This window comes from Canis aureus, chromosome 1 (genome assembly GCF_053574225.1).
Source record: "Canis aureus isolate CA01 chromosome 1, VMU_Caureus_v.1.0, whole genome shotgun sequence".
NCBI lineage: Eukaryota > Metazoa > Chordata > Mammalia > Carnivora > Canidae > Canis > Canis aureus.
This window is the reverse complement of record NC_135611.1, coordinates 26932555-26947530: the sequence shown is the minus strand read 5'-3', so window position 1 is coordinate 26947530 and position 14976 is coordinate 26932555. Positions and strand designations below refer to the sequence as shown.

Genomic DNA, 14976 nt, shown 5'->3' with positions numbered 1-14976 from the left:
CTGTGAATGCAGTGTTAAGAGCCTGCATGGTAGACTCAGATCTGGGGTTTAAACTCCGTCTCTACCATTTACCCATCACTGGACCTTAGGCTCACCACTGAAGAATAAAATATCCATTGGAGAGCTACTATGTGAATTAAATAAGATCATACACACACACACACACACACACACACACACACACTGCACAAAATTCAGGATACAGTAGGTCTTAATATTACTACAATCCCTTCCACAACACTGTCAACAAATGCCTGATTTGTCTCTTTGAAAACTTGTGTTGACAAGAAAACTGTTTTCTTAAGAAGCAGCCCATTTCATTTTCAGATCACTTACTATTAGAACTTTGATCTTAGAAGAAGTTTAGCTCACTGACATGGATCAAGTCTACATCTTCGTTCCCATACTGCCCTTCAAACACCAATGACCCAGAGCTTTTATAGGTACAAAATATGGCAGAGGCTTTACAACTCTCACTATAGACCCATCAGCAGAGCCCGAAGAATACATTAGCTTTGCTACCAGACACCTCAGTATCTAATACAGGAAGAAACCCAACTTACCATACCCCTAAGTGTTTGTCCCATGTTAGGATTTATAGTCCTGTCTTCTCTTGGTCACTACACATGCAGTTGGCATTTGGAACCCAAGTAAACAGCTTTTCATGTGTTCCTCCTAAGTGCCATCTTGTTGGAGCAAGTCCATTGTTTAAGCTTGTCCCATTAGATTCTGATTCTGTTGTTCAGTGTACTTCCCCCTGTGCTATGACACCAATAAACTTTCTTCACATACCTTCAATACCGAAACACATTAAAATGTTGGAAAGGCCAATGTCAAACAGATCTTGAAGAGGACCCTAGAGGTGCATCTCCAGATTTATAACAACTCCTCAGGAATAATTATTGAGCTAATAAATAGTACTAGCATTCAGTCTATATTTTTCTATCATTCCCCCACCCTCATAAATGTATCAAGAGCCTCTGACACACCCCTTGTTGAATTCCATATGTACTTTGTATAATGCATGCCTTTGTTTCTCTTTTTTCTACTACCTCTGTCATAAAAGACTGAGGTTATTCTGTATGGCTTCTGCTTAGAGAACTTATATTAGAGTCTCATGATCACAGTCCTCTTTCTAATGATTTATATTTAATTATCTAAGAACATAATTTTAGAATCAACAATTCACAAGAATTTTGCTGTGCTTAGTTTATGTCATATTACAGAAACAATGAAAAATTGGTTTCTCATAAGCAATATGATGATAAAATACACATAAGATACGCACTGTATTAGATAAAAATACAGATGGAGAATCAGAAACATGAATATAAGTCTATGATCTACTATCTAGAAAAAGTTAATGGGTGTATGTGTAGATGGTTTTCTAAATATCTTCTCAAGTTTACAGGGCTCTCTAAATAACACTGAGTCTTCCACAGACAGGCATTCTGTACTCTCTTCCTTTTTTACGCCAAGACATTCTGTATCTTTATGAGGTTACTCAACCCATTCACTTTGAGCGCAAGGAAGTTAGCACCTGCCACAAGGGATCAAAATGTGAAATATAATGAGGGAGCCCTGTGATAAGTGCCTGACCTTAGCAAACAAAAATAAAACCCCTAAGAAAAAGAAGAAAATGCAGCAATACACAAACCAGAGTACTGTGTGGCTCTAAACAGAAGCAATTAAAGTTCCATTCTATAGTAAACAGTAGTTGAGTGTGTGATTCAAGGAGCAGGAATGCCAGGAGACGTCAGGGAACTCCCTTATTGCCCCATCCGTATGACACTATAACATGATAGTCTCCATTAAAAAAAAAGTCAACCAGCCATCTTAGTGATAGGAACCCGGGGCCCATTTCTCATCTGACATAATACTTCACGGATCAGGTCCAAAAACAATGCAGGGCCCTTGAAATCAGCAGGAACTCGGCCCTCTGATCCATGCCAAAGAGCAAGATGAGAAATGGGGCTGGTATAAATATTCATTGGGAAGATATGGCCAAACTCCTTGTGCTGTGTGTCTAGTGCAACTCAAAACTGCTCCACCTGGTCCCTTCTGGCTCCCTCATGTCTATCAGGGGCTGGCAGCTGGAAAGCAGGCTGAGCCTTAGAGATCTTTTAATTTGTAAAGCACCAGAGAGGCAGGCAGAAGGGATGACAATGCATACGCTAGGTTTCAATTACAGGGCTGTCTTTTCCCCAGGTGGAAGGCTACACTGACTACAGAGAATTCAATGTCTCATTTATTAAAGGTTTCCTCAGGAAATGTTTGGTCCTTTGCAAATGCTGGGGATATAGAATAATGTTCATGGTCAGCCCTCTTGACAAAAATCTTGGCAAAATATATCAAGCACACTGAATACTTTGTTGGGCTCCCGTGCAATCTTTACTTTTCTCTCATTTTCCAAAGTAAAATCATTCTATAACTTCTGCCTGGAAAAATACAGATGGCTGCCTCTAAGTTCAGAAATAGGTTGCTATTTAGCCTATAAAATGTAGGATGAGAGAGGCTTTGAGGTCACTATCCCATGAATCTTACTTCCAAGAAGGTTTTTAAATATTGCATAAACTTAGATGTGTTCCAACCATTAACATTTAAGGGAAGCACACATTGTTCTAAATTTAAAGCACTTGCCCAGTTCCTAAAAGCTTGGAAAAAATATGCTACAATGTAATTATTTCTTTATAATAAAAATGTCATAATATTATTAAGTTTTAGGACACTCACTTCAGTAATCTGTTGTAATGTGTCAGCGATGAGGCATTGGCTGTGCCCCATATTCTACCTGCTATGAAGCAAGGTTTACCAAATACAAACACATACACAATGAAGGGTTGACTAGGGTCTACTTGGTTGTTTCTATATGAGAACTTACTGTGCTTATAATTACAACTTGATCTTGCCATTTATTAGAGTAGATCTGTCAGTTCTAATATTTGGATAAATTTCTGATGTGGGTCACTTTATTTTTATTATGTATTAAAAAGGAAAAGAAGTTGTATTTATTTTTAACTCTCTGAATTTCACACCTGCCCCAGAATAGGCACATCTCCCCATGGCAGTTAGAGCTTTGCAAAACCACCTCAAACTTTTCAAAACCTTCTAATGCCACCTCATCCTTCTTTTTTTCTTTAAAGATTTTATTTATTTATTTGAAAGCAAGCATGCATATGAGTGGGGGGAGGGGCGGAAGGAGAGGGAGAGAGAGAGAAAACCTCAAGCAGACTCCCCGCTGAGCAGAGAGCTCGGCACAGGGGCTTGATCTCATAACCCTGAGATCATGCCCTGAGCCAAAATCAGGAGTTAGGCTATCAATCAACTGAGCTACCCGAGTGCCTCATCCACCCCATCTTTCTTAGAGTAATTCCCAAATTCCTAACTGGTCTGAAGGCCTACTTCCTCACACGATACTCCAATGCCTCATTTCTCTGATCCTGGCTCCTAGTGAGTCCCCTCACTCATGAAGCTCCTCCTCCAGCCTACTCTATCCCATCTACCTGGCCCTGACCACTGGTCTTCAAACATGCTCAACAGGCTCACAGAGCAGGACCTCTGCACTTGATATTTCCTTTATGTGGAACACAGTTCCCTCCGGCCATCCTCCTTTTCCTGTTTCTCTGCTCAAACACTTCCCTTCCTATTCAGAGAGCCCTTTCCCATTCTCCTTATAAAACAGCAACACTCCTACCCAATAATTGTCTCCTATACCATTACATAGCTTTATTCTTCTTCAAGGCAATTATCTTCCCTGACACAGTATATAATATATTAATTTATCTGTTAATTGTTTACAATGTATGCTCCGTGAGAGAAAGGGAGTTTTTGTTCATTGCTGTATCTACAGTGCTAGAACTGTATGGGTACATAGTGATTGTTCAATTAACAGTTGTTGACTATGTGACTAAATGATTCATGAATTTCACCTGACTGACCTAGTTAGTCCTAATCACTTAGCTTTTATTGCAATATTACTGGTCTTCTGTGGCATAGTTTTATTGGTGTTTAGAATCAAAACTCTAATAAATAAAAAAATACGGTTCAAGTATGAAGAATTTTATAATTTGGCAGAATCTCTGTATTTTTTTACTCTTAAATTTGAAGTACAGAATAAGTAATAATTATTTTATGAGTGCCTAGCATGCAAGAGGCATTACTTTCTAACATTTTAACAAAAACATAGTTTTGCCTGAAATGAAACATTTTCTTGCATTCTTTGCAAAACACAAACTTTAAGAGGAAGTGTCTTAGGCTGCTATAACAAAATACTACAGGCTGGGTAGCTTATAAACAACCAAAATTTATTGCTCACAGTTCTGGAGGCCGGGAAATCTAAGATCAAGACACCAGCAGCATTGAGTTCACTGGTGAAGACTCTATTTACCTCATAGCTAGTGCTTTTCCACTGTGCCCTCACATGGTGGAAGGGCCACGGATCTCTCCAGAACCTCTTTTATAAGGACACTAATCCCTTTCTTTTTTTTCTTTTTTTTTTTTCTTTTCTTTTTTTTCACTAACCCCTTTCATAAGGGCTCTATCCTCAAGACTGCAGTACCTCTCAGAGGTACCACCTCCTAATACTACCATCTTTGGGTATTAGGATTTCAACACACCAATTTTAGGGGGACACCAGCATTCAGACCACAGCACCAAGCACTGAGGCAAAAAGTAAAAATATTCTATTTTCAGTCTTCAAATAAATAAAACTTCAAATAAAACTTTTTGAAGCCTCAGTGCCGTATAACATCTACAGTCTCTCCTAAACATAAGCATTTCCCTAAAACATAAATAATAACATTCTTTTCTTTAAAACATTTCTAAAATTCACCAACTGTAGTATTTTTTAAAAAACAGCTTTATTTTTCTCTCTTTAAAGTGATGAAAACTCGAGAACTTGAGAAGTTGACAAAGTTCATGCAACTGGCACTGGAAGAGCCTACATCATACATCAGATGCTGATTAGGAGCTACTGACTAGGCTTCAAAACATTTAATTGATAATTACAAAAAAAAAAAAAAAAAGGCAAAAACAAAACAAAACATTCCTGCTACTATTTTCCCCCTCTGGCTGCTTGTCATTACTCTTCCTTTCAAAGCTCAGTCTTCAAACTGGCATCAGTGCTTCCTCTCCCCTCCTTACCTCAGCCTCCCTCCACCTCAACCAGTATCCAGAGTCTATACAGTTATTAGCATCAACTACTAATTACTAATGGGCTTTTTGAATTTTTTTTTGTCAAGTCTCACTTGGACTCTCCAGCGTTTCACAATGTTAATGACTTCTCCTGAAACTTTCTTCCTCTTAGGCTTTCTTCATACTTTCAGAGTGATCCTGTTGCTTGGTTATGGGTTCTCCATTTACGATTTCCTTTTACCTAAAAGAAATCTCCAGTTTTGTTCAGGTATCATTTCTCACCAACAAAGAGCAGTGCCTTGGGGAAAGCTAAATCCACGCTCAGCTCCAGGAGATGGCAGTCTAATTCTTCTCCCAAGTTAATGACTGTCTCAGGAATCCTAAATCAGGTATATTTGTGCTGTCAAGGGTTCAGAAGTAGCCAAAGCAAAAGCCAATGAATCACTGAAGTAATAAAGTAGAACACAGGAAAAAAGAGAGTTTGCAAACTAGGAGCACCCAAGCCAAAACTTGAAGTGAGGCTAAAGGGTGTATTGTTACAAAGTGGCTTATCTAGTGGAAAAGCAAGGCTTGTATTCTTCACGGTGATTGGTTACAATATTAGAATTCTCTTAAATGATAGGGAATTGATCCGTTACCTCATTTCAACCTTGGGAAACAGTTCAAGTGTTGCTTACAATTTCTAGAGGTATCAACAAGAAATGACCCAGGTCAAGTTAGCCTTGCAAAATAAGCTAAATCAAGCTTTATTGTATGAAAAACTGGTTCTGTCTGCTTGGGGAATTTTCAAGGCTGGTCCCTGTTTGTTTTTTATTTTAATAGTGCCAAAGGGACGCAAGGAGTACTTTTGCTGGAGACTTGTGGTAAGCTCCTCTTGTAGGAGAGCTTCCAGATCCAAACTGCTTCTTTGGCTGGATGTGAATGAGGAAGCACATAATCCTGATCCCTACAACCCATCATTCTACTGCCAGAGGAGAAACAGACTTAGGGCAAATCCAAGACTGGATGGCAGAGCAAAAGAAGACAAAGGGAACTGGTTTTCTGATGAAATTACTGAGCTCCTTGATCAACCACACCCAAGGCCATTTTACCTCTGGAATTCTGGTTATGTGATCCAATAAATTACCTTATTGTTTCAAGCTAGGTGAGTCAGCTTCTCTATTACCTGCACTTGAAACCATTTTTACTGATACAACTACCCTTTCCCGGTTTCTTGACGTCACATATGACCATTAGTTTTCAGTCTTCTTTGTGGCTCATTCTTGTGTCCTCTTAATCTTTTGATGTCCAGAATCTTACAGCCTCAGCCCACATCTCATCTCACTCAGGTGAACACCCTTCTGGGAATTTCCACATGTATCTGTGTCTTTGACAACTATTTTTGTTGTTGTTGATCAATTCAAAAGCCACCCCTCCTCAGCCCACATGTCCCTTCTAAGCACTGGATCTTATTTACAATTCTATACTGTCATCTCCACAGGGATTTACACAGACCCTCCTAATAGAATACGTCCATAGCGGGGATCCCTGGGTGGCTCAGCAGTTTGGTGCCTGCCTTCGGCCCAGGCATGATCCTGGAGTCCGGAATCGAGTCCCACATCGGGCTCCCTGCATGGAGCCTGCTTCTCCCTTGGCCTATGTCTGTCTGTCTGTCTGTCTCTCTCTCTCTGTCTCTCTCTGTGTGTCTATCGTGAATAAATAAAATCTTTAAAAAGAAAAAAGAATATGTCCATAGCTCAGCTCATCATTCCCATTAAACCTACTTAAACTCTTACCTTGAACTATACTATTGGATTGGTCCCTTAAACCAGAATCCTAGGTGATATACTCAAGCCTTCCATCTTTAGAGAGCTCACCAAATACCCTCAGTGCTTCTGCCTAAAATGATACCGAGGTATTTACTCCTTTTTATCCTAATCACTACTTAAATTGGGTTTTCGTAATTCTTCACCTAAACGTTTTTTATAGTATACACTTCTCACACTGAATCAGCAGTTCGCGCCTTCATTCTTTGGTGCTAAGTGCTCTATAACTATTCTTTCACTGATTAATGAACAAACAGCTGCCAGGTTTTTCTGTTTGTTTGTTTTTTCCTCCAAATCATCCTCCAGACAATCATCAAATTATTTTTCTCAAATGAAAAATACAATCATAACTACACCACTTCCCTTCTTAAATACCCTTCCCATTGCCAAAAATGAAAAAAAATCTCTACTGGCTTAAGTTCACATATTTAATAAACCTCTACTATATGTCAGATTTTAGGCTAAGGACTTTGAGAGTGTGAGTTATGATTTTCTTATTTTAAAAATTATAAATGACCTTAGCCATGACAAAATTTTGGTATCCTCACACTGCTCTGAATCCAAGAACCAACATCTATTTTTACTCTGATAGACTATTTCCATACCATTTTTATGCTCTATCTAAATGTGAACTAGGATTATTCTAAGTTAATTACAATTTATATTACTGCATAAAAATTCCAGGAAATATGATTAGCTAGTTGACACTGTCATGTACAGAAATTCGTACTTTTCAGAAGCTTCTCTAAAATTCAAAATTTAGTCTTTTCCTCCCCGCCTCCTTGAAGCTTGGCTGCCATCATGAATGACACAGTAACTATCTGGACCAGGAAGTTCATTACCAACCAACAACTACTTCAGTGGAAACAGATGGCCATTGATGTTCTTCACCCTGGGAAGGCAACAGTTGTACCTAAGACAGAAATTCAGGAAAAACTAGCCAAAGTGTACAAGACCACACCCAGATGTCATATTTGTATTTGGATTCAGAACCCATTTTGGTGGTGGCAAGACAATTGGCTTTGGCATGATTTATGATTCCTTGGATTACGCAAAGAAAAATGAACCCAAACATAGACTTGCAAGACATGGCCTGTATGAGAAGAAAAAGACATCAAGTAAACAGTGCAAAGAACACAAAAACAGAATGACGAAAGTAAGGGGGACTGCAAAAGCCAATGCTGGTGCTTGCAAAAAAGAAATGAGCTGGCGATTGGACAACAGAAGGAGTAAAGATTCTACAGTGGCTTTACCTGTGGTGGTTGTGCAGATTTTTCATGAGAGGATTAATAAACTAAGAATGTTAAAAAATAAAATAAAATAAAATTCAAAATTTAAATACTACATTTTAGATAAATGAATATGGTTATTTGCTGGCCTTGTGATTCCACTTAAGAAATTAGCTCTGAAATCTCACATTTTTAAAATTCAGAAATCACTCAAATTTTTCATATTTTCCTGAAAGTTTTTTTTCCTGAAGAGAGATGTTTTTAAAATTTTTTTTATTTTTATTTATGATAGTCACAGAGAGAGAGAGAGAGGGAGGCAGAGAGAGAAGCAGGCTCCATGCACCGGGAGCCTGATGTGGGATTCGATCCCGGGTCTCCAGGATCGTGCTCTGGGCCAAAGGCAGGCGCCAAACCGCTGCGCCACCCAGGGATCCCCTGAAGAGAGATTATTTAAATCTCCACCAAGTCATACACAATTCCATATCTTTATTAATTTATTTGACAAATTCTGGGTGCCTAGGCCTTTGGTTTTCCTTTATGAACAAAATGGATACAAATTGACTTCTGTGGAGACTGCATTCTAGCATGGGGTAGGGGAGAAGAATAAATATTCCCTTATATGGCAATCACTATTCACTTTGAAATCTTTGCTATGGGTTATTTCACAGGAATAAAAAACAGATAAAAGACATTAAGAATATTTTAGCTGGGAAATTACAACTTGATAATCAGACATTTAAATCTTACATTCATCTGTTCATATGTACTGAGCATCACAATCTGAGTCACTCACTTGTATTCAGACCCAACGTATTTATTGAGCACCTACTAGACATTTGCCATTGTAGTTGTTAGTAGATTCAAAGGTGGTAAAAACACTACGGCCTCCACACTCTGTGATGATGGTCACAGTCTAGGAAGTGAGATGGAATGACTGCACAGTGCAGGGCAGTGCTGTGGACATCGGCAGTATAGATGAGACATGATTCGTTTCCTGGGTTTTGTGTGAGTGCAGACACCCATGCATGCAGAGATAAAAGAAGGGATCAAAACTGAGTTCGAGGTTATTCTCCCCCAAATTAGTGAGGAATTCTGGAGGATGGGAGGACAGGCTGACTCAAAGGCACAGATGTGGGAAGTGGCATAGTGTGTTCAGGTACCTGCAAGTAGTAAAATATAACTGCATCACAGATGTCAGGGAGCAGGTGGTGAAAAGCAAGGAACTCCTGGAGGTCTATGCTGAGGACCAAATTGCAGTCCACATGCAGAGAGGAGCAAATGGAGATCTGGAAGCCACAAAGATGCAGGGACAGGATCATATGTTAGAAAGATGAGCATGTGGAAACTGAATCTGGGTGGGAAAAACGAGTCAGGGAGGCAAGATGGGAGCCTGCTGGCGTGCTGAGGTGGGAGATGGGTAGACACACCACAAAGGGTGATGCACTGAGGGGTATTTACATGTCTGATCCTCAAGTTGTAAACAAAAGAACAAAACTTTAGTTGGATGTTAAATTCCTAGAACTTGGAAACGAATCAGACGTGAAGAGAGGGACATTTCATAGAGATAACTAAGGCTGAGAACCCAGTGGTTGGGAAAAGGATGGAACAAAACAGGAACAAAAAAGGAAGATATTGTTTTCAATGAAGGGGAAGTGATGATAGTATAGCTTTGAGGGAAAGGAAAGACTTCCAAGGATGACGGACCCCTTGGCATTTGGGTAAAAGAAGCATATTATGGATTTCAGTTCAGTTCAATCACTCCATGCACTTTAACTTTTTTTTTTTTTAAGATTTTATTTATTCATGAGAAACACAGAAAGAGAAGCAGAGACATAGGCAGAGGGAGAAGCAGGCTCCTTGTAGGGAGCGCAATATGGGACTGGATTCCGGACTCCAGGATCATGACATGAGCCGAAGGCAGGTGCTCAATCGCTGAGCCACCCAGGTGCCCCACAATTTAACTTTTTAAGGTTGCCTGCTTTGTTTTCCTAATTAGCTTTTAAATTTGCCAAAAGATATCTACTTCTTATACCACATAATTACTGAATACTATACATGCCAGACCCTGTCCCAGTATATATATATATATATATATATATATATATATATATATATATAATAAAATTGTATTATAAATAACATTGTGTGTATATATTACATAACATATTATACATTATATGTGTGTGTGTGTTTGTGTATAGTCAGTCAATTAAGTAACTGGAAACAACACAAATGTCCACTACAAGGTGAATGGACAGACAAGCTAGGTATCAGCACCTAGTAGACTACTGCTCAGCAATACAAAGGAATGACCTGATCCATTGACAGATGCTCACGACATGGAGGAATTTGAAAATAATTATGGAAGGACGTCTGTGGTTCCCACGAGACGGGAGGTGGGGAAGAAGGTGTGTGGTAGAAAAAAAAAAAAGAGGTAGGAATAAACTTTTGGGGCAATGGATAAATTAAGTATCTTGGCTGTGGTGATGGGTTCACTGGCATGAACCTATGTTGAAACATCAAACTGAATACTTTTTTTTTTTTTTCAAACTGAATACTTTAAATGTGCAAGTTAAATGTACCTAAGAAAGCTATTTTTTTAAGAAAGGTATTTTTTAAAAATAAAATAATAGGTATATTTATGTGGTGGATTATGGGTTAATTTTAATTTTTTTCTTTTTACATTTTAAGCATGATGCTAGAAAACCATATTACCTTTAAAATAAAATTCATTTTAAAAATGATAAAAAGTGCACTGGTCAAGTACTCAAGTAATCCTAGTAATCAGGGAACTGCAGCTTTAAACAACAGTGAAATATTGTATCAAGCCCATCAGACTAACAAAATTACAAAATCAGAGAAGGTCAGATGTCAGCTAGAATATGGTAAAGCAAGTAATTCTCATACTTCGGTGGGAATATAAATTGGTATAGCTAATTTGGAAAGAAATATTGTGATATCTAGCATAACAGAAACTGCGTTTCTACTAATGACTGCAGGACCAGTTTTCAATTTTCCATAATTCTAATAACTGGTGCCATTGAGAGGAATGAACACACATTTGATGTATTCTGTGTGAGTGCTGAGATTACAGATTTTCACAGTTCAGCTCGTCCCTCCTAGATTTCTCTCTTCAGTCTCTCTCCCCTTCCCTTTCCCTGGTCCCCCACCTCACTGACAGTCTCACTGCAAACCTTCCAGTCACTTCACCGTCACCCCCGAAATCCTTTACCTCTTAACAGCTCCTTTCTCTTCCCCACTTCCCCCCGCAAACACCCAAAAATGGCTGAGCAGGGATCAGAAGTGACATGTGAAGACATATCTCTCCTCTGAAATGGGGACAGTCCAACAGTGGCAAAGTGGGGAAGGAAGAGCCAAGGCATCCAGTAAACACAGCAAGGAAGGTAGGGAAGCCTTTATGGGGCCGGCCAAGGCAGAAACCTCAGTTCCACGGGCATTCTGTCTGGAGGCAATGAAACACCCAGAAAGCAGCAGAGCAAGAGGGACAGTAATGTAATTTTAAAACTTGTAGCTATTATTTTTTATGGAGATGTTTTAGATATTTAATAGTGTCACAAAATGTTTTTATTGATGTATACATTCTGATACTTTAAAATTCTATTATTAATGCTTGTATTACAGGATAATGCTGAAGTGCTTAGCTGTCATTTGCTGTGGTACACCAAACATCACGCGTCAAGTCCCCAAATTCCTCTTTTCTGTTTCAACTCCAGAAAAATTATCCCATAACATTATTTGCTTATAAGAGTAAATGATTAGAAACAACTTAAATGTCCACCTAAAAAAGGATGCATAGATTATTTGGATTATATAAATGCTACAGAACATTATCCAATGTTTATAATAAATGAGCTAGAGCTACATGCATTAATATGGATACAGAATATAATTTTAGGGGAAAAATAGGCCACAAAACCAAATATTGTTTTATATTCACATGGATTTCAAAAACTGCCCATGTTATATATTATTTCTAAATTTATAAATATGTAGTAAGATACAATGCATTCATGATAACAACAGCTTCTACATTCAGGACAGTATTTTCTCAAGGACAGAGAATACATATCTTAGAGGAATACATAAGGATCTTCAGCAGTGTCTGTGTTTACTTTTACCCCCTCCTTTTTGTGGGGGGGGCGGGGGGGAAGAGAAAGGAGCTGTTAAGAGGTAAAGGATTTCGGGACTGAGGGTAAAGTGACTAGAGGGTTTGCAGTGAGACTGTCAGAGAGGTGGGGGATCAGGGAAAGGGGAAGGGGAGAGAGACTGAAGAGAGAAATCTAGGAGGGCAAGCTGAACTGTGAAAGTCTGTAATCTCAGCACTCACACAGAATATACACAACAAGTGATGTAAACTGATGTTAAATGTCATACAGATCAGGAGTGCATATAAATGTATACAAGTGGATAAAAAATAGTTTTATTCCCTTTCACCCCAAACTGATCGGTACCAAAACGATTTCATATTTTCTACTAAAAAAAATGTCAAGACAAAAAAGAGCTTGGAGACATACCTTTAAAACTCCATTATAATGGAAATTGTGAACTGTTCAGTTATAATACAGGTAATTACAGCTGACTAGGTTTCTGAACTCACATCTCATGTATGAATTTATGAACACTAGGAAAGTGTCTCAGTTAAACTGATAATGTACATGGTTCAGCTTCTGAAAATGAGAATGTTTTTACAACTAAAGCTGAGCTCGAATTCAGCTTTAAGCAAAACAACAGATAAGCATGGTTTCAATCCCTTACCATAATGTACCACCCAATTTCAGAAATCTCTGTATTTTGCAATTCGATTTCTCTGTGTCACATCAAAGTGAGGTAGAGCTTTGGGGACACCCAGAGAAATACTGCCTGAAGACAGAGACAGTAAATGAAGAACAACTCGGCCACTCTTGAGAACCCATGCTAAATAATGCCTATTGTAGCCAAATTTTAGGCATGTGGAATAAATTCAAAACATTGTGGCTTGCCACAAACTCAGTATATTAAACCTCATCCCAAATGAGATGTTACTTGATTTATTTAGACTCCTTGGCATGTGTGGATTAATGTGCTGGCAGTCTGAGCAGTTCTTCTTCCTGGGTTCTTTCAAGAATTCTTGGATAGAAGAGCTAAGCTAATTTGAATGACATTTATATGGGAATATGACTCCAGGTGCAATTATAATCAGCATGTGGTAGGAACAGTGGTGGAGCTTTCTTCTGCTGAGCACATCTGCCCAGAGGGAAAAGCAGAAGCTCACTCTGACCTGTCTCTTAAAGGGCTGCACTCGATGGAGCCTTGTCCTCCCTGCAGAGGCGGTACAGCCTACAAAAGAGCCAAATGGAGGGATGAAGAAGGGAAGGCAGGTTTTCTTTTTTTTTATTTATGATAGGCACACAGTGAGAGAGAAAGAGGCAGAGACACAGGCTGAGGGAGAAGCAGGCTCCATGCACCGGTAGCCCGACGTGGGATTCGATCACGCATCTCCAGGATCACGCCCCGGGCCAAAGGCAGGCGCTAAACCGCTGCACCTCCCAGGGATCCCTAGGTTTTCTTTTTTTAAAGTGTCTTCATTGGGCAGCCCTGGTGGTGCAGCGGTTTAGCGCCGCCTGCAGCCGGGAGCGTGATCCTGGAGACCCAGGATTGGGCTCCCTGCATGGAGCCTGCTTCTCCCTCTGCCTGTCTCTGCCTCTCTCGGTCTCTCATGAATAAATAAATAAAATCTTTAAAATAAATAAATAAATAAAAGTGTCTCCATCTCTTTTCTACAGGGAAACTTGACTTGAGGGCAGGGTGCAGTAAAAAGTAGTAAGTGAGAAGAAAAGTGAGCCAGAGAAAAGGCTGTACAGAGTAGCCTATTCCGTATGAAGTGTGCAAAGAAGTGTACTTCTTTAACTACTGCAGGGCTTGCTCATGCATCACACGGAGTGTGGGAGTCAGAAAGCTGCTGGTCGGGCCCCACAGGCTCCTGCCACCACTAGCCTTAAGTCCTGCCCTTTGCACACAGCTCAAAACGCAGTCGGGTTGCAGGGTGAGTATCCCAGCTTATAGTCACCTTGGCACAGCACAAACTTAGCACAGCTGATCTTTCTCATGCTTACAGAAGTACTGAAGTTCTCAACGTCATCAAAGTCATCCCTCCGTCAAACACTTTTTTCAACCAAAAGATAAACTCAAGCACCTACTTTGGGGGTTCTCTATTTTAAAAGTCTCGGTGGCCTGGCAGGAAAATGGCATGTCTGGCAGGCTGGGACTCTAGTCCTGCTCCACTCTTTCCCAAAGGAGTGTCATTCCTTACTGTCTATTATACCTCAATTTCCTCATGTATGGAACCAGGAAAACAGTCCTTGTTGTGCCTAACAAGGAAGGTGGAGTACAAACCATAGAGCATGTGTTTGGGAAGATGCTTTTAAAACTGTAAAATGTACAAAGCTGGAGGTGTCACAACTTCAGATTTCAAACTAGACTACAAAGCTCTAGTCATCAAAACAGTACGGTACTGGCATAAAAACAGACACATAGATTAGTGGAACAGAATAGCAAGCCCAGAAAAAGACCCATGATTAATTAATCTTCAACAAAAGAGGCAAGAATATATAGTGATAGTCTTTTCAATAAATGGTGTTGGGAAAACTGGATAGCTACATTCAAAAGCATGAAATTGGACAACTTTCTTATATAACACACACAAATAAGCTCTAAATGAATCTAAGACCTAACTGTGAGACCTGACCATAGAGATCCTAAAAGAGAACACAGGCAGTAATTATTCTGATATTAGCATTAACCACATTCTT

The 14976-nt window shown here is 39.4% G+C and overlaps 1 protein-coding gene and 1 pseudogene across 11 annotated transcripts in view; one reads left to right on the top strand and one right to left on the bottom strand.

The window, feature by feature from the left end:
- The window catches only part of EYA4 (EYA transcriptional coactivator and phosphatase 4), a 304845-nt gene that overhangs the window by 82419 nt on the left and 207450 nt on the right, over positions 1 to 14976 (bottom strand). The window lies entirely within an intron of this gene.
- LOC144293825 (small ribosomal subunit protein eS24 pseudogene) lies at positions 7740 to 8262 on the top strand (annotated as a pseudogene).